Source organism: Bubalus bubalis, chromosome 4 (genome assembly GCF_019923935.1).
Source record: "Bubalus bubalis isolate 160015118507 breed Murrah chromosome 4, NDDB_SH_1, whole genome shotgun sequence".
Taxonomy (NCBI): Eukaryota; Metazoa; Chordata; class Mammalia; order Artiodactyla; family Bovidae; genus Bubalus; species Bubalus bubalis.
Window position 1 is genome coordinate 35,829,658 of NC_059160.1, and position 25,945 is coordinate 35,855,602.

Consider the following 25,945-nt stretch of genomic DNA (forward strand, 5'->3'; position numbering starts at 1 on the left):
TTACTTTAAAAGTCATGTAACACGTCAAATTTTTTTCAGTGCTTTGTATACATGTTCTCATTTTATCTTTATGATGTATCTCTGAACACTACAATAGGTATTTTAATCACGAGAAAACTAACCAGCCCCTAGATCATACCACTGGTTTATGGCAGAATGTAGACTAGAAGCTTGCTCTCTTCATTTTCTTCCTATCTCTGTTTTTAAATGAGTATTTATAAACTACAGTGAACACCTGCGCTAACCTCAGTGAATATTTAGGAGAAAGAAATTTTGAAGTCATTTTACTAATATTAAGAAAATAATCAGGAAGACACATTTATGGTAATTAAGGGTTTTTTCAGTAGTCATGTATGGATGTGAGCTATAAAGACAGCTGAGCACTAAAGAACTGACACTTCTAAACTGTGGTTCTAGAGAAGACTCTTGAGAGTTCCTTGGACAACAAGGAGATCAAACTAGTTAATCCTAAAGAAAATCAACCCTGAATATTCATTGGAAGGACACATGCTGAAGCTGAAGCTCCACTACTTTGGCCACGTGATGTGAAGAGCCAACTCATTGGAAAAGACCTTGATGCAGGGAGAGATTGAGGGCAGGAAGAGAAGGGGACAACAGAGGATGAGATGGTAGGATGGCATCACTGACTCTATAGACATAAGTTTGAGCAAACTCCGAGAGATAGTGAAGGACAGGGAAGCCTGGCATGCTGCAGTCCATGAAGTCGCAAAGAGTCAGACACGACTTAGCAACTGAATAACAACAATACTTGCAAATTTACAATTTTTCCAAGTGTTGAGAATTTTTATATAGGTGCTTAAAACTTCTAGAAGAGATATTAAAAGTTTTCTTTTGTTTTTAGCTAAAATTTTGATAAAACTATAGGTCTAACTTCAAGTTCAGGTTTAAATTCTCTTATCCCCACTATATGATAATAAACTAATACAAACCTTCTGGCTTATCAAATAAATCTAGACATCTTAAAAGAACTTCAAAAAAAATGTGTGCAGGTTCTAGGCCTTTCTGTACTTCAGTCATTTCAGATACCATTTTCCCACTGTTTTTCCCTACATCCATCTTCAGCCATTCAATTACTGAGTTTGTGTGCAGCTTCTGATTTCTCTTTTGTGTTCCTAGCAAGAACTGTCAAAATTCAAACATTTACCCTGAAGCAGCAACAACAAAAACCCACTGAATACATAAAACTTCACCCATTGGGGTAAAATCCTTAAGGGTCTTAGAACTACATAAGGTACTCAATTAGATACACAGAAGCAGCGGTAGTTATTGGCATACAATTAATATATCAGCTTTAAAATGTGCCTCCAGGGGCACATTTCAACAAAGTCCAACTTAACTTTCACTGTGCCCAGGAAGTGCACAGTGAAAAGTCCGGTGGTGCGAGACCTCTCTAAGGATCAGCCTGCCCTCATCCATTGGATGTGGACATGTGCACCACTGCAAGAAACTTCTGGAGAGCAAGCTGACACTGTAGTGAGGGGACAGACAGAAGGGGAACGGAAGAGGCACTCCACTTCTCCAGGCAACAGAGCACACACCTCTGAAGATGTAATGAGCTGGGACTTGTGGCAGATTGTACTACTGGAAATATTAGCCTGATTGCACATTGTTTGAGTAGAATAGGTCTGCTCTTTAGTTTCTTTTTTCCTTCCCAAATGTGTCCAAATGTCAATTTAAGTCATTTTTTTTTTTTTTAAAAAAAGAAAAAAAAAAAAAAGTCATTTTCCTAAGGAGCAAACTAACAACCAATGCTATATTGAAAACAAAAACTAGTCAAAATGGCCACAATCAGAGAGGAGCACATTAGGAAGATGTGCATGAAATTTAGATCAACCAGCCTCAGGATACTGACTCAGCCACCAGTCAGGCATATTTCCAGTGTTCAGCCTTGCAGGCAATCACCAGTGGTTGGGCAGCAGTAATTCAAGTTATCATGCTACCAAAATATGGAATTGGTTCCTTAACCTTGCATCTTCCTAGGATTCTTTATTAAGAATTCTAGCTTTTATTTTCCTTAAAGTTTTTTTTTTTTAATGTAGACTATTTTTAAAGTCCTTATTAAATATGTTAAAATATTGCTTCTGTTTAATATTTCGCTTTTTTGGGCCATGAAGCATGTGGGATCTTAGCTCCCTGACCAGGAATCGAACTTGCACCCCCTGCATTGGAAGGCAAAGTCTTAACCACTGGACTGCCAGAGAAGTCCCAAGAATCATAGCTTTTAAAATATCATTCCTGACTCCCCAGTCTTTGCTGTGCTTTCTTTCTAGAAGCCAATAGAATCATTGAAACAGAGCAGCCTTTAGAAGGAAAGAGTCTGCTTTTGTCCTAGGTTCTCCTACCTACAGGGAGAGGATTATTATTCCAGGCTCCTCATGTTTTTCCTTGCATCTAGAGAGACCTCAGTTCATGTAACATTTCTAGCCTCCTTACTCTTTTACCAATCTGTCTCAGAGAATGAACAGCAAATTACTGAATGATAAATTTGAGAAAAGTAAATAGGGCCTGCAAAAGCTCAGCCACTGTCAAGCTCTCCTTCCTTGGGGAATGGCTCCAGTAATGCACATATATGCACATCTTGTCCTCCATGTTGGAAGTTTTACAAGGGGAGGCCCCCACGGGAGGAGATGTGTCCATCTGGCCTGGCCCAGTAGATTGGTCTGCCTATTTCTGAGCTATAGCATTAAGAAGCATGCTGCACTTCTAACCCCACATTATCCCTCCCAGTCTTAATCAGTAATAAGTATGGTATTCTGAAGTATGGTATTCTGATCTCCATCTGTCTTTCTCTTTGTCTATCTCTTAAGTGGCTTGGAACTCAGGACCACTTTTTAACTGTGTTGACCTTGCAAAGGTATTTTACTACAGTCATTCTTATCTACTCATGTGAACATCTTGTGCCTCTTTGCAATGTTATTATTTTGACTACCTGGCAGAAATGTGAAGGTAAAGAGTCTAGCACAGAGCTTGTCATTCAATTAAAGTTTACTTTGCTTTTATTTTAATTTTATTTTAGTCATCACCCCATTGTCTTAATTCCATCTTCCCTTTAATGTCCTCCAATAAATTGGCTTATCTCTTATCATAGTCATCAACACCTTTTTTTATTAATATTGGTTTTTAATAAATGTTTGGCTGCAAAGTGTCACGTGAGTGTATGTTCCTCCGTTCTTTGTCTCGTCACAACAAAGATTTGGAGCGACGGACATTAAAGCCCTCGGCGGGTCACAGCTCTCGGGTCTTGGCCAAACCATGCTATAGCTCTTAGGCGAATCAGTGTTACAGCTCTATTTTATTTAGAAGATAGTAGGAGGGAGAGAGAGAGAGAGAGAAAGAAAGAAAAGAGCGCACGCACGCGGGAGAGAGAGTCCGTGAGAAAGCGCTTTGGCTCCTCCTTTTATATGTTTTTTCCTCCACCTGGGCTTGCCCTATGCAAATTGGGCTTAGCCAGGAGTGCTGTTTGTTCTGCCTGAAGTTTTCATTCTGGTCCTCGGACCTTCCTTGTCTTTTAGCCACTGCCATTTTGGACTCCTTTTTACTATTCTACCTAACAAAAGGGTCTTCATTGTTGCACGTGGGCTTTCTCTAGTTCGAGCGAGGCAAGTGGGGCTACTCTGGTTACAGAACATGGGCTTCTCATTGCCATGGTATCTCTTGTTGTGGAATACAGGCTCTAGGTGTGCAGGCTTCCCCAGTCGTGGCATGCAGGCCCAGTTGCTCTGTGACATGTGGGATCTTCCCAGACCAGGGACAGAACCCGTACATCAGCTCAGTTGGTAAAGAATCTGCCTGCAATGCAGGAGACTTAGGTTTAATCCCTGGGTCGGGAAGATCCCCTGGAGAAGGAAATGGCAACCCACTCCAGTATTCTTGCCTGGAGAATCCCACAGACAGAGGAGTCTGGCAGGCAACAGTCCATGGGGTCGTATGAGTTGGACATGACTTAGCAACTAAGTCACTACCACCCTATACTGGTGGGCAGATTGTTAACCACTTGACCACCAGTGAAGTCCTTCAGTGCTTTCTTATTAAACCTTTCTGTCTCTAGACACTGCCCTAAATCACCCTAAATGTGGTTCTTAAAGTGAACGAGCAGCATCCACATCTTTGGGAAATTTGGTAGAAAGGAAACTCTCAGGCCTCATCCCAGATCAACTGAGTCAGAAACTCCTGGGGTGGGACCTAGAGATTTGTGTTTTTATAAGCCCTCCGGGTAATTCTGATGCATGGTCAACATTGAGAAACAAAGGCCTAAGTCATTCAGTTTCTGTTCAGTTCCATGATTTGTCTCTGCCCAGATACTTTTCTTTTTGTGCCTTAGTCTTTTTGTGATTACCAACAAGTTTGTTTGGTATCATTATCAATTGTTTCTTACCTGAAAGCCCTAATTACCAACCCCTCATCTCCATCCCAAAAGGGGTAAAAAAGAGTAACTATTTGGCCCTCAGATGGTTTAAAATTAGTATCCACAGGTCTCTTTTATACAGATTTTTTTTTTTTTTTTTTTTTTGCCCACTCCAAATTATGATATGTAACTCACTGAAAATTTGGGCAACTCAATTTGTTTTAATTTAGTTTACCAAGTATCCATTTTCAAAGCCACTGGATAACATAAACCTACTCACAAATCTGCAAGTCTTTGCTCTGTGTTTTGTTTTTAATGTGTAAATAGGAAATCTCCTGCTAGAGGAAACTACAGGTAGCACTGAAAAATAAACTGGTTTTCACAGCACCAGTTTCCCAACAACCTGAATAGCACCAAGCAATTCAATTATCCTAAAATTGTCATCCAATTTGCTTCTCTGTGGGAGAGCTAGTATTCTTATGTCATGAAGACCAAGAAATTATTTGCTTTCTGGAATATGTGAATATTTTCCTTCCTATTACTGCTGAATTTCTGAAAGAATATCTGGGGGCAAGGGGGATGGGATGGGGATTGGGACCAGGGGTAAGGGGAGAAGAGAGAAAACAGGAGCTGAAGAAAAAAAAAATAAAAGATTTTTTAAAATTTCAAATGAGACCCAAACATCACTATTTAATGAATAAGCTTTAAAATTATCCTTTAGTAAATTTTAGTTAAGTCTAGGTGTTTCAGATAATTAAATGGTTCAGATATTTATGAAGTTCCTTCCTACCATTCCTCAAATATTTATGCAAATTAATTTTCAATCAACAAAATCTGTAGACATTCATGGGTCTATAATAAATTAGTGTTAATGAGCAACATTTTGGGAAAATATCATTCTTTCTCATGCCATTCATTTATGAGGCATTTCGAAAGGAACCAAGTCATTCACTTAAATTGTAATGAAAAAGCGTTTAGTATTTATTAGTGTGTAGGAGTCTTGTTCTCAAGGGAGTATTTCACAGCTATTATTCATTCAATCTCAGTTTCCCTAGGAGGGAGGGGAAGGGTGCCCAGTGAGCCAAAGTCCATGAGTTGAGTCATTGTTCAGCTCCATTCCAAAGGACTACTTAGTTTCAACCAAACCCCTGAGGTTCAAGTTAAGATTCTCTGGCTAAGGCTATTCTCTGTGATCTAGTCCCACTAGCAACAGCTCAGACATCACTTATCCATGGACAGAAAAACTTCCTGTGGAACAAATGACTTCCAGGATAAAGCAGACATTCCTAGAGTTGCATCTTCAGATTTCTTCTGAGATTCCCACAGTCCCCATAAGGGCCAGATCTTACACCTTAGTCTCAATATTACAAGATCTTTAATTTGGTTATGGTGAAGGAGAGAAGTCCTTCTTTCTGATTTCATCTTCATTGATTTCTATCTTTTCTCCTTGCTTTATTCTATAGAAATGACACCTTGGTCTCATTTCTTTCTTAAGTCTTCTTTCTAATCCTAACTGATCAAATTCCTTCTGGTTTCCTTTGCTTTACCAATCAATCTGGACTCCAGACAAGTGACTTCAACACTGCCTTCTTGAACACTCATTCCACTCCTTTTCTTGAATCTTTCATGTTAATTTCAGTCTCTGATCCTTTCAACTCCATCTCTTACACCTAAGCTACCAAACTTTTGGGAAAGACTCCAAAACCATTTCAAATATGGTCCAAAATAAAAAACAATAAATAAATTATCCACCTTGAAGAATATTAATGTTAATATTAGTATTATTTTTTTTTTAAATGGAAAAGTCATTCTTAGCTCTTAACAAAACAGGCAGCAGGCTGGACTTGGTCCTCTGGTTGGCTGACCCATCTCAGGGCCATGACCACAGTCACGTGTTCCTCAGCCCTTTATTCCTCCCTCCCCATTGTGATACTGTTTCCTCTTAAAAGCTGTTTTTATGTTTGTTTTAAATGAAGAGTTGTGTGCCATGTTATTTCCTGCAGGTAGAGACTTCCTCTAGATGGGTCTTAGGAAAAAAAAAAAAATATTAATACAGTCTTCCCATTTGCAGATAAGGAAGCTGAGGCCCAGTATGGATCTATCAAAGAGTTGAGTAGCACTAAAGCCAGAATTTGAAGATTCTTTGCACTAAGACTCTAGTAGAACTGTCACACAGCAGTCAATTGCTATAATGTGGCTTATAACATATACATTATATTTTTAAGCACAGAAACCAAGACACAAAATTTAATCAAGTTTCTTTTCAAACCTATGATCTGTATTATACTGGCTCCCCTTCATATAACCATGTTCTCTCATCAGTTGATGGCCGGTTACGATGCTTCCACTTAGCTTAGTCAGGCAGCCAGGGATTGGTGGAAGGGAAGCAATATTTACTATAGCAAAGATCTACAGATGTCGGTATAAGGTAGAAGTAAAAAGCTTCATATGAGTAAAGAAGATCTAGATAATCGCTATCATAATCTTTTACTGGCAGACAGAGTTAAAGTCCAGTACAGTAAGTCCCCAACACAAGAACGTTATGACTTTCAAGATGAGAATATGCATCTGGTTCCAGCAAGAAACCAAAACCTGTGCCATCAACATCAGGCATGAGGAAAGTTTCAGCTGGCCCTCCATCTCCTATTGCTGATGATCCTTCAGCTCTACCATCTCCCACCTCCTCTCTCCTCCAGTCAGTAGCTCTTCTTGCCTTTTCACTTGATGCCAACCCTTGAATGCCAGCTGTTATACTGGACTACTGCACTTTTCAAAGTACTGTACTGTACGACTAAAAATGTTTGATTTTTTGTGCTTCTTTTTTATTATTTGTGTGAAAAGTATCATAAACCTATTACAGTACAATACTGAGTAGCCATTTGTATTAGTTGGGTACTAGGCTAACTTTGCTGGACTTACAAATTGGCTTTACAAACATACTCTCAGAATGAAATTCATTCGTATGTAGGGGACTTAATGGATTGTATTTTTTTAAAGTAAAATGAATTTACTACTAGTTAAAATATGTCAGGACAGAATGAAATATTTTCCTGAAGCACCTTACCTGCCTCCTGAGAAATCTGTATGCAGGTCAGGAAGCAGCTGTTAGAACCAGACATGGAACAACAGACTGGTTCCAAACTGGGAAAGGAGTAAGTCAAGGCTGTATATTGTCACTGTGCTTATTTAACTTATATGCAGAGTACATAATGCAAAATGCTGGGCTGGATGAAACACAAGCTGGAATCAAGATTGCTGGGAGAAATATCAATAACCTCAGATATGCAGATGACACCACCCTTATGGCAGAAAGCAAAAAGGAACTAAAGAGTTTTTTGATGAAAGTGAAAGAGGAGAGTGAAAAGCTGGCTTAAAACTCAACATTCAAAAACCAAAGATCAAGGCATCCAGTCCCATCACTTCATGGCAGACAGATGGAGAAACAATGGAAAAAGGGACAGACTTAATTTTCTTGGGCTCCAAAATCACTGCAATTGGTGACTGCAGTCATGAAATTAAAAGATGCTTGCTCCTTGGAAGACAAGTTATGACAAACCTAAAAAGCAGAGACATTACTTTGCCAACAAATGTCCATCTAGTCAAAGCTATGGTTTTTCCAGTAGTCATATATGGATGTGAGAGTTGGACCATAAAGAAAGCTGAGCACCGAAACGTTGATGCTTTTAAAGTGTGGTGTTGGAGAAGAGTCTTGAGAGTCCCTTGGACTGCAAGGAGATCAAACCAGTCAATTCTCAAGGAAATCAACCCTGAATATTCATTGGAAGGACTGATGCTGAAGCTGAAGCTCCAATACTTTGGCCACCTGATGCAAAGAACTGACTCACTGGAAAAGACCCTGATTCTGGGAAAGACTGAAGACAGGAGGAAAAGGGGATGACAGAGGATGAGATAGTTGGATGGCATCACCGACTTGATAACATGAGTTTGAGTAGGCTCTGGGAGTTGGTGATGGACAGGGAAGCCTGGATGCTGCAGTCCATGGGATCGCAAAGAGTCCCACTCCAGTACTCTTGCCTGGAGAATTCCATGGACAGAGGAGCCTGGTGAGCTACACAGTCCATGGGGTTGCAAAAGAGTTGGAGGTGACTTAGCGACTAAACAACAGCAACATTAATCTCATAGATTCTTCTGTAACCCCATTTCCTACTTGTTCAATTTTTAGATTTTGAGGAATGAATTCATCCCTATTTCATTCATGGTCTACATGTTTTCTCTTTAGCCATGGGCCAATTTGGCACTATTTATTTTAACTTTCATATTTTAGATTATTTTGTTAGTGTCTATTCTAATGGATACTAACGGAAGAAGCATACAAAAAGCCTTAATTATAAATGTTATTTTACTTTGTGAGGAAAACAAAGCATATCAACAAATTATATAAACAAAAATATTCAGCAAAGGAGTACCATTAGATATGACACCAACTGGGGTATGAACACAACCATGAATACATGTGTGATTCTGCCCTCATTCCAATTTATAATTTTCCCTTTTTGAAAGTCAATGATGTTAACCTTGCTTTATGCTTCTTTCATTATTGTGTTATAAAGTGACCCCTGAAGAATTTTGTTTCTTGAGACTGCATTTGATCATAAGCAGAATTTGGCCCTAATTAAAATAGGATTATCATGGGATACTATATCAAAGAACTGTGCTTCTGAGGTGGGTATTCTTTTACCTATTTTCCTTTAATAGATATAATGAAGGCCAGAACATATTACCCTTTTCAAATAACAACTCTTTGGAAAATATGTCTGGCCTTGGTAAACAGATTTTTATGTTCAAATGGAAGATTAAATGAGCCTTACTCTTTGGAAAATATGTCTGACTTTGGCAAACAGATTTTTGTGTTTGAATGGAAGATTAAATTAGCCTTAGCCATTTCTTAATGCATAGAGAAAACTCCTAGGAGAAACAAAGATGAATGTCCACAGAGTTTTGTTTTCTGAGGAAAATGACTCTTGTGTTTATATAGTTTGATTATTCAGTATACTGGGGTTAAATACAATAGGACATCTTGTAAAATAATTTTTGTAGTAATTTTATGGAGTAGACTAAACTGCCATTAAGAAAAGAGCCCCCAAAGTATGTGGCTCCAAGAACAATGAAGTTTATTTGTCTCCCAGCTAACGGGGCAAGGTAAGTGCCCCAGCTTGGTGGGCAGCTCGGCGTCAGTCACTGGAGACCCAGGCTGGCAACAGTTCTGCCCTCAACAGCTGGTGTGTAGGGCTGTTCAGGTCTAGCTGGTCAAGTAGGGAAAAGAGAGGGAGTCTCCGGCCAGGGAGATCCACTTAAGCAGATAAGGCAAAAGTTCTTCAAACCACTTGTACTCACATTCCACTGGCAAGCATCCAGTCCCACGGCCACACCTGGCTCCATGGCAGACTGGAAAATCACGGCAGTCTCTCTATGTGGCCCGGAAGGAAGAGGGGGAAAACAGAAATAGTGGACAACTGCAGTCTCTACATACTCTAATTATGAAAAATTCACAAATCACCAACCACATGCATTGCAAAGGTCTCTAGAATGCTACCTAAAACAATAAAATGTAAGAAATCAACAGGTTCAGTTTTTTCTACTATGAAAATATTCAACAAGGTAAAAACTAAGGCAGGTCTCTTTGATTTTATGTCACCACATCAAAAAGATTTTTTTTTTTGTACCAAACACATAAAGGAAATACCCCACTTAAAATAAATCTTGTTCTAAAAGCTGGGAATTTGTTTTCTCATAGAAACAATGTTCTAAAAATGGCCAGGTTCCAAAATTATTTCAAAAGGGCTCATTTACCTCCTGCGGTACATCTGCAATGAAGGGTACTGGAACACAATACTGTACTGCAGCACTCAGGACGTGAGCCAGAAATAATTTTTTAAAATATTTTCAGTAAGGAAATTAAGTTTAATTAGAGAAGGATATGGTGGGGGGAGTGGGAAATGAATATTAATACTTTTAATATAAAGTCAAAGTGAACTCTCAGAAGTATTCTGGTGGTGGTTCTTTAATTTAAAAACACCAAAAAGTGCAGTCCTCTTTCGAGGTTAATCATAAGCAAAATGAATATGCTTACCAGCCATGCATTACAGGTAGATTTTTGGAATAACACGGGAGGGAGAATATAATGAACAGGGGTGTACGAGGAAAGGAGTCTAAAGGTAACCAGGAAAGAGAATGGAAGGGAGGAAAAATCTCCTGTGCTCAAGCCTCTAGTGTACAAGGCGTGAATAAAGAGATGACCAGAAGGAAAGACACAGCTAGTGTGGAGGAAAGGAACCAAGACGGACACAGGCATCCATCTAGGGGGAAGGATGGGAAGAATGAGGTTTGAGTTTTCCCTGATCCCATCTCCAGGACGTTGAATACTGCCTGCCATGAGGGTCTCAGACTGGTAGAGGCAGCATGCACATGACCACAAGGAGAGAAAGAATGTTCACGATCTAAGAGGGATTTAGGGAGTGACTGACTTCTATTTCATTTCACTCTTATTGGCACAAGGAAAATTTGTGGTTTAAAATTAAGAAAAGGAAAACATATCAAAACACAAATTAGAGGACTCCCCCCCACACACACACCCCGGTGGTTCAGTGGCTGAGAATCCACCTTCCAGTGCAGGGGATGTGGGTTCAATCCCTGGTCGGGGAACTAAAATCCCACATGCTACAACAAAGAGTTCAAATGACACAACTAAGCCCCTGTACAAGATGGAAGAGGTCCTTGAGCCCCAACGAAGACCCAGCACAGCCAAAAAAAAGTCAACTAGAAGAATCTTGATAGCAGAAAAGATACACCTGAATGGGGCCCCTATGAAGGTAATTCTTTGCGTCTTTCAAGTACACATATTTTTTTTTTCCTTCTAGCTGTTTTATTTCAGTGCAACTTAATAGTTCCTTAATACAAGAGGACTTCTAAACATGCTTGATCTTGAGTAAAAAGGCAATTTTGAGCAGCTTGATCCAGGGTTAAGTCTTGTGCCTTAAATACAGTGGAAAGCTGTTCCCCACGAGCATGGCTGACTGCTCACAGCCCATTGATTGCAGAACTCACCAAGGGATGTGGTTTCTTTCGCTTGACAACCGCACGTACTATAATCAGAAAGACATGACATTGGGCTCCTCCAAAATTGCATTGAATTGCTTTCTGAGCAGTACTTGGTCTAAGAGTGGCACTGGCCACAAAGAACCATCACCACGGGTATCACCAGCCCACCCAGCCTTTTTGAAGACTGAACATGAAACAGGGATTTCTTTAACTTCTGAAAATGAAAGCACCTTTTGAAAATAAATATAAATTCTCAAATTGGCTGCAAACTATTGAATCAAATGCTCTTTGTGGTTTCAGAGACTATTAAGATAACCCCAAACCTGTCAGCACAATTTCACTCACAAATTTCTCTTATCCTGGTTTATTGCTGCATTGACTATTTTGCAGAGAAATACAAGTTTATGACACAAGGAATAGAAATGGTGTGTAGCTTAATAAATACAAATGTTTGTCTGCATCCCATCTTGAGTCTTAACTCTGAGTCTAATTTGCTGCATTATTTTGAGCAGTCCCCAGACATCTCTAGCTCTGACTCCTCAACCAGTAATGGAAGGCATTGGATGAGATGAGCCTAAGACCTCATCCAGCTCAACTGACAGGCAGTAATTCAAGTTTTCTCAGCTTCAGTTTGGCCGTGACAATGGACTTGACTGCTTTACAGAGAGATTCAGCAATCGGTTCAGCCAAATCACCTGGCTTATCAATATTTTTCATTTGAAGTAGTAAGTTCTGAGTGAGGATGTTTATCAGCAGAATGGACACAAAAAAACAACTATGTGAAGAAACTGTTCTGTCTCATGTTTGCCCACCTGATACTGGTGCTCGCTTCTGAATCATCACCAGGGCATTCCTCTCCCCGTTGCTAACAAAGAGGCTGGGTTTCTGGTCTCACACTTGACTCACCGTCCCACCATGAGATAAGAAGGGAAAGCATCTCACTAAAACATCAGGCTTTCGACCTGAAACTTCTGATGTCTATAGTAAGAGTAAGGAGAAAGGCTACCTTGAACTGGGGTCCCCTCTAGGTCAGATCACATTATTTGGTAAATATTCACTATCATCATCTATGTTTATACATGCAGAGATGAAGGCCCAGACAGATAAACAGCCTGAAGTCAGCCCTATTAGCCCTATTCTAGATGCTAATCCATTCATTACGGGTTGCCTGGAGGCATCTACAGGGCTCTGTTCTCAAGAGTGGGGCAAGAGTAACCAGGAGGATGAAGAAGGGTTAAAAACTGACAACCAGCTTTAGAAGACTTCAATATACTTCATTCTCAAATAGTCTATGGCTTTTGCTAATTGTCCTTGCTCAGGCTCAGGACTCTGAAGGGAGTTCTGAAAAGTGCATTAATTTGCTTTTCATTTATCTAACAACAAGACTCATGCAAGCACCTCTTCTGTGTGTAATGACTACTGAATTGGCTGCTGGAGAGCAGGTCTGAAAGAAGAGAACACTCCAAGATGCTATCCACAACCTGGGAGGATTATATGCTGGTCCTAGAAACCTTTCAAACCTCCTTTAAACCTATGTTACTTCCTAATGCATCTTCTCTTCTGCCCATGTTACTTTCTGCCCATACTAAGAAATTAGGGTATCACCATAGTGTACTTTCTCTCAGTTTTAGAAACTTGAATTTTATTTATTCATGTGAATTCTTCACTATCTCTAAAATATATCCTAAGGACGTCCTTTGAGCACTCACAGTAAACTATTTATTACATGTAAAGCAGTTCCTACCCCAGATCACTACCTCTCTTTTCCAACTCCAGACTACTGGAAAGGCAGAAGTTAAAATGACCTGCCATGGGGTCTCTGTCAGTTTCCTTCTTCTGCAGAGCACCCAGGTCTAGGGATTGATTGCCAAGGCCTGGAATTTTAGCTCCCATGTTTCATTCTGTCTTGCTTTTTTAAACTTAACTTGTTCCTAATAACTCCTTTATATTCCTTTATTTGTAGTTACATATAATGGCCAGAGAGGACTAGACTCCTTACCTACACAGACCCCCAGAGTTACAGTCATCATTATTCTTTTATTATATTACAGGAGAAGGGAAATTGACATGCTATTCATCTCTGATTAATTCCTGACACTTGGATCTAATAAACAGAATTTTTGTTTTAACCAACACTTCCCTAGGAAACAGCAGGCGCTAAAATTAAAACACAGAACCAAAAAACATCTCTGCCCTGAGGAAAATAAAAAGATCTCTTTTTGACTTACTCTCTGAAGCTGTCCAGGGCTGAATTGATTATCTACTTCCGTCTAGAATCACTAGAGTATTATGCAGTTTTTCCTGCAGCTTGACATGCTGTCACGACCCCGATTAGTACATGGATGTCACAGTTTTGAGGGCAGCAAGAAACACGAGGCTATTTCTTCATAAAGTATCCAGTCTTTGTCCATTTATTTGTTATAAAGCTCTGGTGGCCTGTATTCCTTTCAGGATGATTGACTGTTTTGGAAACCAATGCTCAGAAATCAATATACAAATTGAATGCTAGGAATGAAGTCACAGAATAAGGTTAAAAAATAAATAAATAACAGAGTTATGTTCACTGAGTATTATGTTCCTGGTGCTAATGAAGCCTAACTCTTTTTTTTTTTTTTTTTTTCTGTATTTCTTAATTGGATTTCTGAACTGTTCTTTGGGTCATTATTAGAAGCTGAAGCAAGCCTTCTATGTCTCTTCTCTTTCAATGGCACTAATCATTTTAATTTCTGATTCATATGCTCAGAATGTTAGAGCTAGATATGACATTCAAGGTAATTCTATAAGCCCTTGCTGTGAAAGGAATGCAGACCCACCTGTATATTTGGTCCACTTGGAATAAACACAGATGGAGGGTATTCAGAGAACACTGGAAGAGGAAAGGGGATTCCCATCAGGCAGCCAGCTCTATCAGTCAATGCTGAGGTCAAAGAACCTCTATCAGGCCACATTTCCACCACACAGAGGTGCAGGAAGGCAAATGGACATGTCCAGGGTCACAAAGCTAATTAAGCAGAAGAACTAGCACTCAGTGGGTTATTTACCGGGATGCTCTCTTATCTGTTAAAAGACATATAAGACCAGGAATGTCCTTGAAAATGCACATCATTGTCTTAGCCATAGTTCACTTGTGGGTTATATGCCTGATTTGCTTGTAAATTGACTTGGAAACATCAATCATTCTAAAATAGTAGGTTAATTTATTTTGCTGGGTGAGCAGTCCATGGTGAGAAAGCTTTGATGCTGCTGGGACTGCCCAATCCTCACTCTCTACCCCTCAGCCTCAGCACACTTGGAGGACCAGGTGAAAGGGATCTGCCTAACCCAGACCTCAATTTACAATTCCAGTTTAATCTCTGCACCCTGAACCCATGCCAACTGTATGCTTCATTCTCTCAGCTCTTTTTAAGTTTTGCCTCACTCATTAACCACATATCATACTAGGAAAAAGTGTAGATTTTGAAACCAGACTTCCTGGATCTGAATCTCAGCTGTGCCACATCTAATGACGAACTATGATTTGGCTTCCTAATCTATAAAATGGGTATGATAATAGTATATATGATATGGGTTGCTATATTTTAAAATTTATTATGTTAGAGGTATTTAGAACAGTGTTAAAAAGCCAAGATATCACTTTGTTGACAAAGTTCCATCTACTCAAAGCAATGGCTTTTCCAGTAGTCATGTGTGAATGTGAAAGCTGGACCATAAAGAAAACTGAGCGCTGAAGAACTGATGCTTTTGAACTGTGGTGCTGGAGAAGACTCTTGGAGTCCCTTGGACTGCAAAGAGATCAAACCAGTCAATCCTAAAGGAAATCAACCCTGAATATTCATTGGAAGGACTGATGCTGAAGCTAAAGCTCCAATACTTTGGCCACCTGATGCAAAGAATGGACTCATTTGAAAAGACCCTGATGCTGGGAAGATGGAGAACAGGAGGAGAAGGGAACAACAGAGGATGAGATGCCTGGATGGCACACCCACTCAACGGACATGAGTCTGAGCAAACTCCAGGAGCTGGCAATGGACAGGGAGGCCTGGGGTGCTACAGTCCATGGGGTCGCAAAGAGTCAAACACGACTGAGCGACTAAACTGAACTGAAAGTATATTCTCACCTATAAGCCTGCAGATAATAATAATAATAGCAACAACAACACTTACTTATCAAGCAGTAAATGCTTGATAAGTAAGTAAATGATATCAAGCAGTGTAAATGCTTTACACACATTACTCCAGTTAATCACTGTAACTCTTCACATGCTACCAATATTATCCTCTTCTCCCCTACCCTGTATTTTTTTGGCAGGTAAGAAAGCTAAGGTCTCAAATATAAGAAGCAGAGTCAGGACTTGTACCAAGATCTGTCTTGATATCCTCCCCATCTTTCTGAGAAAAGAGCTTTAGAGTTCTCTTACAGCTCTTTTATTTCAACAGACTGCCTTACCTCCCATGCAGGTCAGGAAGACTGGGATCCCCACCCAGGGTGATGAGCAGCAGCAGGAAGGGAAGGGTCTCTCCGGGAAAGTGTGAGGAATAAGATGATGACACCATTACTGTCTTAACCAGCCACCCCATTGTGTCACATGGTACCTATGTGGGCTATACTGCTAAGGGCACCCCAACTCCTTACTTATTTGAGAACCATATCGGGAAATATTCTGGTTCCAGCCAAGGTGGTACTATTCGTAATCTCAATGTCAGTAGTTCTTGGAGTCATTTATTTCTATCCCAGCCTGTAGGGTAAAGGGAACATCTCTTTCATTTCCTGATTAGGGAAAAAATTATGGTTTTACTCCGTTCCTTCAGAGCCTATAATAGCCAGTATCTTACACTCTTGCCCCATACTCATCTATTCATCCATGTCAAAAATGTACCTTCCATTAGTCTAAAATGGTGCCTTCAGTGGAAGGCTTGGGGCTGAAGGGCCAGGGGAGGAAGAGAAGGGAAGTCTCTGAGTTTGCTAGAGGAACACCGTGAACTGCCTTGTAACCACTCCTGTACACCTGCCCACACCTGTATCTCCCGGGCGGCTCTGCATCTGCCTCCCTCACTCCCCCACAGGACCACAGAGCCTTTCCTCAGCACCTCCCAGGATAGCCTTGGGGTGCTCCTGTGAAATGCAGCCTTACAGCACAGCCTCTGTTTTTCTCAAAGACCGACCGTAGTACCCACACTGGGCTTGGCTCATGGAGCTAAACTTAGAAAGGGGAACAGCCTGGGATGGATAAATATTCAAACTATTGTACAATTGCGCTCATTTCATATGCTAGCGAGGTAATGCTCAAAATCTTTCAAGTTAGGCTTCAACAGCATGTGAACTGAGAACTTCCAGATGTACAAGCTGGATTTAGAAAAGGCAGAGGAACCAGAGATCAAATTGGCAACATCCGTTGAATCACAGAAAAAGCAAGAGAATTTCATAAAAATGTCTACTTCTGCTTCATTGACTATGCTAAAGCCTTTGCTTGTGTGGATCATAACAGACTGTGGAAGATTCTTCAAGAGATGGGAATACCAGATCACCTGACCTGCCTCCTGAGAAATCTGGATGCAGGTCAAGAATCAACAGTTAGAAATGGACATGGAACAACAGACTGGTTCCAAATTGGGAAGGAGTATGTCAAGGCTGTATATTGTCACCCTGCTTATTTAACTTATATCCAGAGTACATCATAAGAAATGCTGGGCTGGATGAAGCACAAGCTGAATCAGGAGCGCAAGAAGAAATATCAACAACCTCAGATATGCAGATGATACCATCCTAATGGCAGAAAGTGAAGAGGAACTAAAGAGTCTTTTTTATAAAGGTGAAAGAAGAGAGTGAAAAGCTGGCTTCAAACTCAACATTCAAAAAACGAAGATCATGGCATCCAGTCCCATCACTTCATGGCAAATAGATGGAGAAACAGTGGAAACAGTAAGAGACTATTTTCTTGGGCTCCAAAATCACTGTTGACAGTGACTGCAGCCCTGAAATTAAAACGCTTCCTCCTTGGAAGAAAAGTTATGACAAATCTAGACAGTGTATTAAAAAGTAGAGACATCTCTTAGCCATCGAAAGTCCATCTAGTCAAAGCTACAGTTTTTTCCAGTAGTCATGTACAGGTGTGAGTTGGACCATAAGGAAGGCTTAATGCTGAAGAACGGATGCTTTCAAACTATGGTGCTGAGAAGACTCTTGAGAGTCCCTTGGACTGCATGGAGATCAAACTAGTCAGACCTAAAGGAAATCAATCCTCAATATTCACTGGAAGGACTGATGCTGAAGCTGAAGCTCTAATACTTTGTTCACCTGATGTGAAGAGCTGACTTATTGGAAAAGACCCTGATGCTGGGAAAGACTGAGGGCAGGAGGAGAAGGGGATGACAGAGGATGAGATGGTTGGATGGCATCACCGACTCAATGGACATGAGTGTGAGCAAACTCTAGGAGACAGGGAAGGACAGAGGAGTCTGCCATGCTGCAGTCCATGGGGTCACAAAGAGTGGGACACAATTTACTGACTGACAAATTAAAAATCTCCCCATGTCCACTATCATATTTAGCTGTCAAAGTATTATAGGGTGTCAGAGAAGCTGAAGTTGAATGTTTATTATATCAAGAGTGGTGGGGAAAAGGGATAAGAATCTGAAAAGGAACATATAACTGAATCACTTGGCTATATACCCAGAACTAACACAAGACTGCAAATCAACTATAATTAAAAAAAAAAAAAAAGAGAGCAGTGGAAAAGCTGTTTGAAGAAAGGCAAGTACAGCTCCAGTGGCCAGGGAAGATAGAAACCCTGGTGTGCAGCTCAGGGATTGATGGAAGAAAGATAAATAGGCAAGTACTGTTTCTAGGGGCAGTGGAAGAAAGAGGGAGCTTGGCAAGTGGGCCTCAGACATAAGCCTTAACCCAAGGTGCCCTTGTCCCATCCCAGCCTGTCTGGAGCTATCCTACATTCTCCTAACATCCTTTGCTCCTTCTTTGCTGGGCACTTCACCTCAGTCCCTGCAGCCTCCATCATCCACCCCTGCTTAGCACTACGTGCAAGTGAGGAGGGAGGGAGTTGGCTCTTCACAATTCTAAGTTGTGCTCTGAACATACCTTCCTTTAGAAACATGGTCACATGTGGTACTTGGCATCTGAGGAACTTTTTAGTAGTATGCTTCAGTTGTTACAGGATCAGTAAGGGTTGGTGTGGGGCTCTGATTTGTTAGTGGGTACTGCTGGTACCCTTCTCAGATCCCTTTCTCGGGCTGTGTCAGTTACTAAATGCAGGTGCCTCCCTCTCAGAGAATCCTCTTTGCCCTTGGGGAATAGGAGATGCCATGCCTTAGGTGTTACCACCAACCCACAGCCAATGAGTGACTGATAATAGGAGTGTAAAAGGCCAGTCTCTTTGTGCCAAGGGACCAACTCTGCAGCCCAGTTCCTGCTCTAGACTACCCCATAGGATCATGCTGGAGCTGGGCTCCTTCTGAAGCACAGAATCCCTGCCTCAGGCTCTACTTCCAGAGAACCTGATCTAATATACATGCTCATCTTGTGTTTACTAGAGGTTCTTTATTGTCACCATCGCCGTACATCTCTGGGGAAACCAGGGGTGAGAAGAGGAACAGCTTGACAGGACCCTAACCAAACTGCGACGTATAATCCAACTCAGTGTATAATATTCCAGTTGTCGATGGTCAGTTACTAAGTCGTGTCTGACTCTTTGCCACCCCATGGACTGCAGCATGCCAGGCTCCTCTGTCCTCCATTATCTCCCAGAGTTTGCTCAAATGCATGGCCATTAAGTTGGTGATGCCATCCAACCATCTCATCCTCTGCTGCTCCCTATTCCTGGGCCTACACCTAATATCTGCCCTTCTGCTAACATTAACAGTCCACCTTCTACCAAATTTGAAATGAAGATTTATTTTGTTCATACTCTAATTTTTCTCTTCTTACAGAATATGATTATACTTGTTAAAAGAATTGGATGTGCAGCATTTATTATTAATCAATACATGTTAGTTCTTTCAGATGTTGCTGAGTCTAAATTATTTTATACTAATTATTCTTACTATGATCATATAAATCTCACATTTTAAATTTATTGTTGGGCTGTTTCCTTTCCAGGAACTATAAACTCTATTATTGTCCATGACTGGGTCCTTGATAAGGAGGCTCTGGTTAAACCAGCAGTGTTATAAACAGATCAGATGTCCAATTTGCAATTAATAAAAATATACAATTGAATACATGAAGGCAAAGCAGAAGATAATTTAATCTTCCTGCTATAATTCAGAGTCATATGAGATCATCATTATAAACCCCAATTATAGCACTGGAGACATGGAGGGAGTCGGTGAGTGGCATTCAGGCTAAAAGAATGTCAGACAGTTCAGATTTTACTGCACATATTTACAAAGGTACAACTTCATAACATCAGGCACGGCATTCACTGTTTTCCCCCAATATCCTAATCCCAGTATAGGCTCTTGTTGAGCTAGTCTCAGCTGACTAAATCCACTCTTCTAGCCTATAATTAAAAAAATAAGAAAACTTTCATGGGATTATCCTCTCAAAAACTTCTACCTAAATAAGAAGCCAATCACATTTTAAATCCTATTTCTAAATATATTTGCATTTATTTCTTTTGATATACCCTGTTAAAATTTCCTTTTATAGTTTATGCTTTTTCTTTTTATACTGCATTTCACTGATTAATAAAATATATTATTTTATTAAATAATAATGTGCCCCATCATATTATTAGAGGGTCTTTTAAGGAGCTGTTTATGATTTGGTATCTAAATGTTTTATTATTTTTTAAACAAGAAACTATCATTAAATTAAAAATTCTTATAGATCTGAGAATTGTTGGTTGTTTCTAAAAAGGCCCTTTATGTTGGTCAAATAAATCACAATAATTATAGATCTTTGCTGTGTTTCAGTATGTGTACAAGATATTCATTAGGAATGGTAAAGAAAACCACATTTAATTGCTTTCTATACACATACTGAAGAGGAGGGATTTTTTTTTTTCCTTCTAAACTTGTCAGTAACCGTGGCTAAATGCAGGCTTGGTAAGTGTCTGAAAAACTCTAAATGATCCCATTTGCACAAATTTTAGTAGATGACCTCAGGCTTCTAGGTAGCCTTGATGTCACAAGACTGGAGTTGTAACTCCAGCTATTACGTCTGTGTTTCAGGCAAGAATAGTGCTTGAGTCAGCCGTGCTTATAAATGAGGACACACAAATGAGTTTTCCTGGAAGGCCCATACAACACCTTCCGTCCACAGGGCCAAAACTTAGTAACCCCTATCTGCAAGGAAGGCTGTGAGAGAGAGCTCACTGAGCACAAAATCAGGTTTCTATTTCTAAGAAAGGAGTGGAGAAAGAGAATGGGATAGGCAACTAGCATTACTTGCCTCTTTTCTTCTTTTAGAACCGCTTTTCTCAGATGGACTGTGAGCTCACAGAAGGCTGAGATTATGTCATGTCAATCTATGTAAGCTCAGAACCTAGCACAATACCATATTTATTATGCTTTTGTTATGTTTATTATTTAAGGAAATGGAACCCTCTGCTCGTAATGCATTAGAAAGATGATCCAAGGCAAATATAACATGAGCAGGTGACATGAGTTTACTGCATTTATACTGTCATTCATTCATATCACTGTTATTTCAACTCGTATTAATTGAGCTCCCAGTCTGAGCCAGGCCTGTGTCATGCACGGGGGATACATGGACAAATACAAGATAGCCCCTGGCTTTAAGAAGAGGGTTGGGGAGCGAGGTTGGGGAGTAGAGGGAGGCTCCACTGGTAAACAAGCAATTTCAGGGTCACATGGTAAGAGAACCTAGGAGTGGTCCTGAGCCACTGGTTGAGATTAGGCAGCTGTAAACTACTCTGGGTAAAACACAGAGTGTGGAACGAAGGAGGGGAAAAGAAGGAAAAACAGTGGAGTTAGATAATAATGGAATGTCTAAGTTAAAGTCCACAATTCACTCCTTCCAGCACACATACCTTCTTCGTGACAAAAATGTTTGTTTCTCCCTTGGGACTTCCTCCAGACACGTGGCTCTTAATGGATCTGACCCACTGACAAGCTTCTTCTGGCCTAAGCCATAGACACGACTGTGTTTCATGGGCCTTATCTGAGCACAGTACAACTGTCTTCCCAGCGTCCCATCTTACAAGGTGGTGCTCTGGTGGACCAGTTTGGGAAATGCTGGCCTAGATACATATTTCTCTAGCTTAGCCATATGATTCCATAGACACAATAAAAAGAGTTGCCAGGGATTTCCAGAGAAAGGAATTTATTTCCATGAACTGCACATGTGAACTTAGTGTGCTAACACCTTGGGTTTCAGTTATATGGGTCACCAAAAGGAAAGAGGTTTTATTAATGAGGTATCATTTTAACAACCACACAGTCAAAAAAGTTATTCAGATGACAGTTTTACTAGTAATGAAGACAGTATCTTTTCTTTCTGCAAATAACTCAATTCAGTTCATGACATATATGGCTAGAAATGTATCTACATCAATTCCTACTTTCTTTGCCTAGCCCAGAGAAAGAGCTGTCTTTCTAACCATGAAGCAGAAGTCATAAAAGAGAGATCTGAAGATTCTATTCTGTGGCCTTGAAGATGGAGAAAGAGACCATAAGCCAAGAGATGGAGAAACTAGAAGAGGCAACTAAGTGGACTCTCCCCTAGAGCCTCCAGGACAAACAACAGCCCACATTTTGATTTGGGGATTTCTGATCTCTGGAGCTATAATAACACATTCTTATAGCCTCTAAGTTTGCGGTTAACTTGTTTACAGATAGCAGCAGGAAACTAATAACACATACAACGTAACTCTAGGTGCTGTTGACTAGTTCATTTGCACTGATTCAGGAAAGAGGAGACATATGTCTCTCTCCCTTGGGATTCTCCTCTTTTCTGAATTCACCCTCTCAGATTCTTCTCTTGCATATAAAATCTGACTGTGTCACAGGGCTTTAAGTGCATGAATACTCACTTATTCGAGTTAGGTTACTTTCAGGGAATATAATTAGAGACCAGAAATAAGGGTTGTTTACAAATCCTGCCAAGGACATTTGGTGTGATCTCAGGAAGGCTTAACAGGGATGTGATTTACAGCTAAGAAAGCTCAAAACAAATTATACTATACGCTGAACAAAGAATGAATTAACCACATGGGGCTAAGGTAGGGAAGAGATTTGTCTCGATTTATCCAGGCTGGACAGTGGTAAGTTCACTGGCATCTGTAGCCACCAAAAAGGCAACACATGGGCATGAGGACAGCTCAACAGGTTCCTGGCCTAGTAAGTGCTTCTCTTAAACAGTGGACACAGTTACTCAATCATCATAAATTTCATCTTGATTTACATGCTGGTCGTATGAAAGGTGGTTGTCATGGGTCAGTCAACTTGTTCACCTCTGGACAAATGATAAAATCGAGGTCAGCACCCTTCTGGTGATCAACAGAAATAAGATTAAGGTCCTTCTACTTGGTAAGATCTGGAGCCCAGGTTCAACGATAACCCCACCCCATACTGTTATCACTCACCCCTGTTTCAGGACCTCCATAAAAGAAGGACAACTATTCCAGCAAAACAAGGGAGGCAGGTTCTACAAAAGAAGGAGGGGTCCACACTGGCAAATGCCACATGGGGGCTGAATTTTTCCATCACATTTGGCAATCAGGCAGTGACTGATGTTATTCAGCGGAGTGAAAGGTTGACAAGCGAATGAAAGCTTAAGAAATGTTAACATTAAGGCTGGAAAACTTCTCTGAGAAGAGGATCCCATGCCCTCCATCTTTTAAAAAGTTCCCCTGGGTTTTACACTTGAATCATAGAGAACTCTTCTTGTCCCCAAATCCTCCAACTGTTGATGAGCCAAATTTGAGTCTTACCTTCTCTCTCTCCTCAGTTCACCTCCGAAGCAGAGGAACTAATGAGCTGTGCAAGAGCTAAAGGTCAAAAAAACAAGAGGAAGAAACAAAAAGTCTACCAACCCAAACTCCAAACAAGTCAAGCCCTGAGTAAGGTGAGCGGTCACAAGCTGTGCTTCAAATGTAATCATTCCGGTTTCAATTATTAAAAAACCAACAAAAAAACGAGTGTCTGGAGAATCAAAAGGGGCACTTTATCTTCGGAATGCTTCCTTGCGTCTCATTCACCATCTATCCTCATACCATCTCCCTCCAAACTGAAAGCCCTTCCTGAGTTGTGAGCTTGTGTGACTACAAGTCTGAACCAAAGACCGAATTTTGTCCGGTGACTAGAGTAACCGCATGCCACAGAAAAGAGGTGGAACAGTGAAGACGAAACATACATGTGCGTTTCCAAATAAAAACACCGCTCTCCTTCCTTGACGATGTGCTCTATTCAAAGGTAGACGTGTGTAGGGGCTGGGGTAGGGTGGGGGAGCGGTTTTCTGAATCTGAGCCCAGCTTTTTCTAAACTTGGTTACTCACGTCTGATTCATTCGCTGTGTTTTTCGTCTCCTGTCTCTGTCATTGCCTGCTGCTGAGAAGGGGGTCGCTGAATCACTGCCACTGCAGATGAAAAGCAATTCAGACCCTCAGTCCTGGGGGGATGGAAGGGCCCTTTTTTTTTTTTCCCTTTCTTTTTTTCTAACAGAGTCTGCAGAAAAAGCCTCCTACTTTCCGGGGTGACCGAGGAGGGCAGTTTTACAAGTCTCACCCCTGGGCGATGGAAGATTTTGCTCCGTGAGAGTCAGCGAGGCACCGTGTCTGGCTCTCGGGCCCACCGGGCCTCGGTGGGCGGGGGTGCGTCGCGGGCCGGGTGGCGCGGGGGCCGAGCCGGCGAAGGGGGCGGGGGCCCGAGCGGCCGGGCCGCGCTCCCCGCCGCTTTAAAAGATCCCACAATGCAGCGCTGGCGTCCCAGTTCCGTTACACTGTCTCTCCCGGCGCCGGCGAACCGGCGAGGCGCGGGAGGGGCAGCCGGGGAGCGGCGGCTGTAACCCGAGCGCCCGGCCGAGGGGGGCGCCCCCGCGCCGCCGCTCTCGCGGGCTCAGTCCGCGGCCCGGCGAAGGGGCGGAGCCGCCTGCCGCCCGGCCCGGCCCGGCCCCCAGCCCGGCCCCCCGCCCAGAGGCACCGGCCGCGGGAGCCAGCCGGCCGCCGAGTCCGCCGCCCGCGTTCGTCCGGCGCCCCTCACCGCGCCCGGCGCCCAGCTGCTCGCCGATCCTCACCGGCCGGCCCGCTCGCGGTCATCTGCGCGGCGCTGGGAGCAGCTCCCGCCGGCGGCGCCGCGGCTACCCGCGCGCTCGCACGCCCCGGCACTCCGCCCGGGGCGTCCGCGCTCACCTAGCCGGCCCGTAGGTGCGCGGAGAGGGCGCGCCGCGAAGCCGGGGCCTCCCGCCGGTGCGGGGCGGGCGGCCGGCGGAGCGCCGGGGACCGAGGCGCGCGGAGCTGCGCGGCCGGGGACCGGCGCTGGGCGGCCGCTGGGCTCCGGCCGCCGCCGCGTCCCCAGCGCCCCAGCTGGCCCCGCGGGGCGGCCTGCGGGGGCGGCGCAGTTGCGAAACTGAGTAAGTATTAACTTTACTGGGCGGCCGCAATCTCTGGGCAGCGTCCGGGGACCCCTCCCTCCTCCTCCCGGAGCCTTTGGGCTCTCCCTTCCCCGCCCCTCTCTCTGCACCTCGGGTTTCCTCGCCGGATCACCTCCAGCCCCGCCGCCGCCGCGGGCTCCGGCTTCCTGCGGTTCACCTTTTGCCTGCTGTCTCCCCCTTTGCGCGTTCTCTCCGCCGCAGACCCGCGCCTTGACCAAGACAACGAGGTGGTTCCCAGCCTCTCTGTTTCCTCCCAGTGTCCTTGGCCGGGGAGTTTAGAGGCCACTTTTGTTGGGAAGGGAAACGTATGTCTGGCTTCTTTAATATTTTTCTCTCTGAATGGAAATCGGATGCTCGCTTGCCCAGCGTCGGCTTGGTGAAAGCTTCTTTCTTTCCTCTAAAACGATGATTGGTTTACAGGTTTTTAAATGTTGTTTGAACAATTAACCATCCTCTGTTCCTATTCCCGCTTTCCTCCAACCCGTCTGGGGAGGGGAGTCCAGATGAGGGGACTTTCAAAGTAATTCCGGTTTTCAACTAGAAACTTTGAGAGGATTCGTCGCGGAAAGCTTAGTAAGATTGAACCTAAAGGGACGTGAGCTTTGAATGTGAGGTCCACGGGTGGCACAGTGTCTTACAACCCGAGAACCTGGACTCCTAATCGAGTGTTGCGTTGTTATTTTAGCATCCTAGAGCCGCCTGGGGTTGCTAGACCACTACTTTCTCAGCATCAAACGGCATCTTGAGCAGTGCAAGCGTCGGATGTAATTGTCAACTGATCTTTAGGCTTTCAAACGGGAAGTAGATGCAGGGCACGTTTCATAGCTGACTTAAACCCGTCAGGTTAGCGCAGTCAATACATGGAAGCATTGCATTTTTGGGTTTTGTTTTTGTTTTTAACCCTCCAGCCTGGTGACAGCGAGGACGAACATTTATGGGTTTTCCAGTATAAT

General features: G+C 42.3%; 2 protein-coding genes across 5 annotated transcripts in view; one reads left to right on the forward strand and one right to left on the reverse strand.

Annotated features, from left to right (window-relative positions):
* Positions 1–24,414, reverse strand: part of LMNTD1 (lamin tail domain containing 1) — a 505,938-nt gene extending 481,524 nt beyond the window's left edge. Inside the window, exons 1-2 of the mRNA XM_025283405.3 lie at positions 24,128–24,414; positions 23,899–23,979 (exon numbers count right to left, since the gene is read on the reverse strand). The gene's annotated coding sequence lies outside the window, so the exon portion shown is untranslated. The remainder of the gene's footprint in view (positions 1–23,898; positions 23,980–24,127) is intronic.
* A 283-nt stretch (positions 24,415–24,697) lies between these two features.
* The window catches only part of RASSF8 (Ras association domain family member 8), a 137,101-nt gene continuing 135,853 nt past the window's right edge, over positions 24,698–25,945 (forward strand). For 3 of the 4 annotated variants that reach the window (XM_044941264.2, XM_045165322.1, XM_044941265.2), the window contains exon 1: positions 24,698–24,971. The gene's annotated coding sequence lies outside the window, so the exon portion shown is untranslated. Of the gene's footprint in view, positions 24,972–25,200; positions 25,220–25,945 lie in introns of those variants that run through there. The other variant, XM_025283407.3, reaches the window with a different exon arrangement.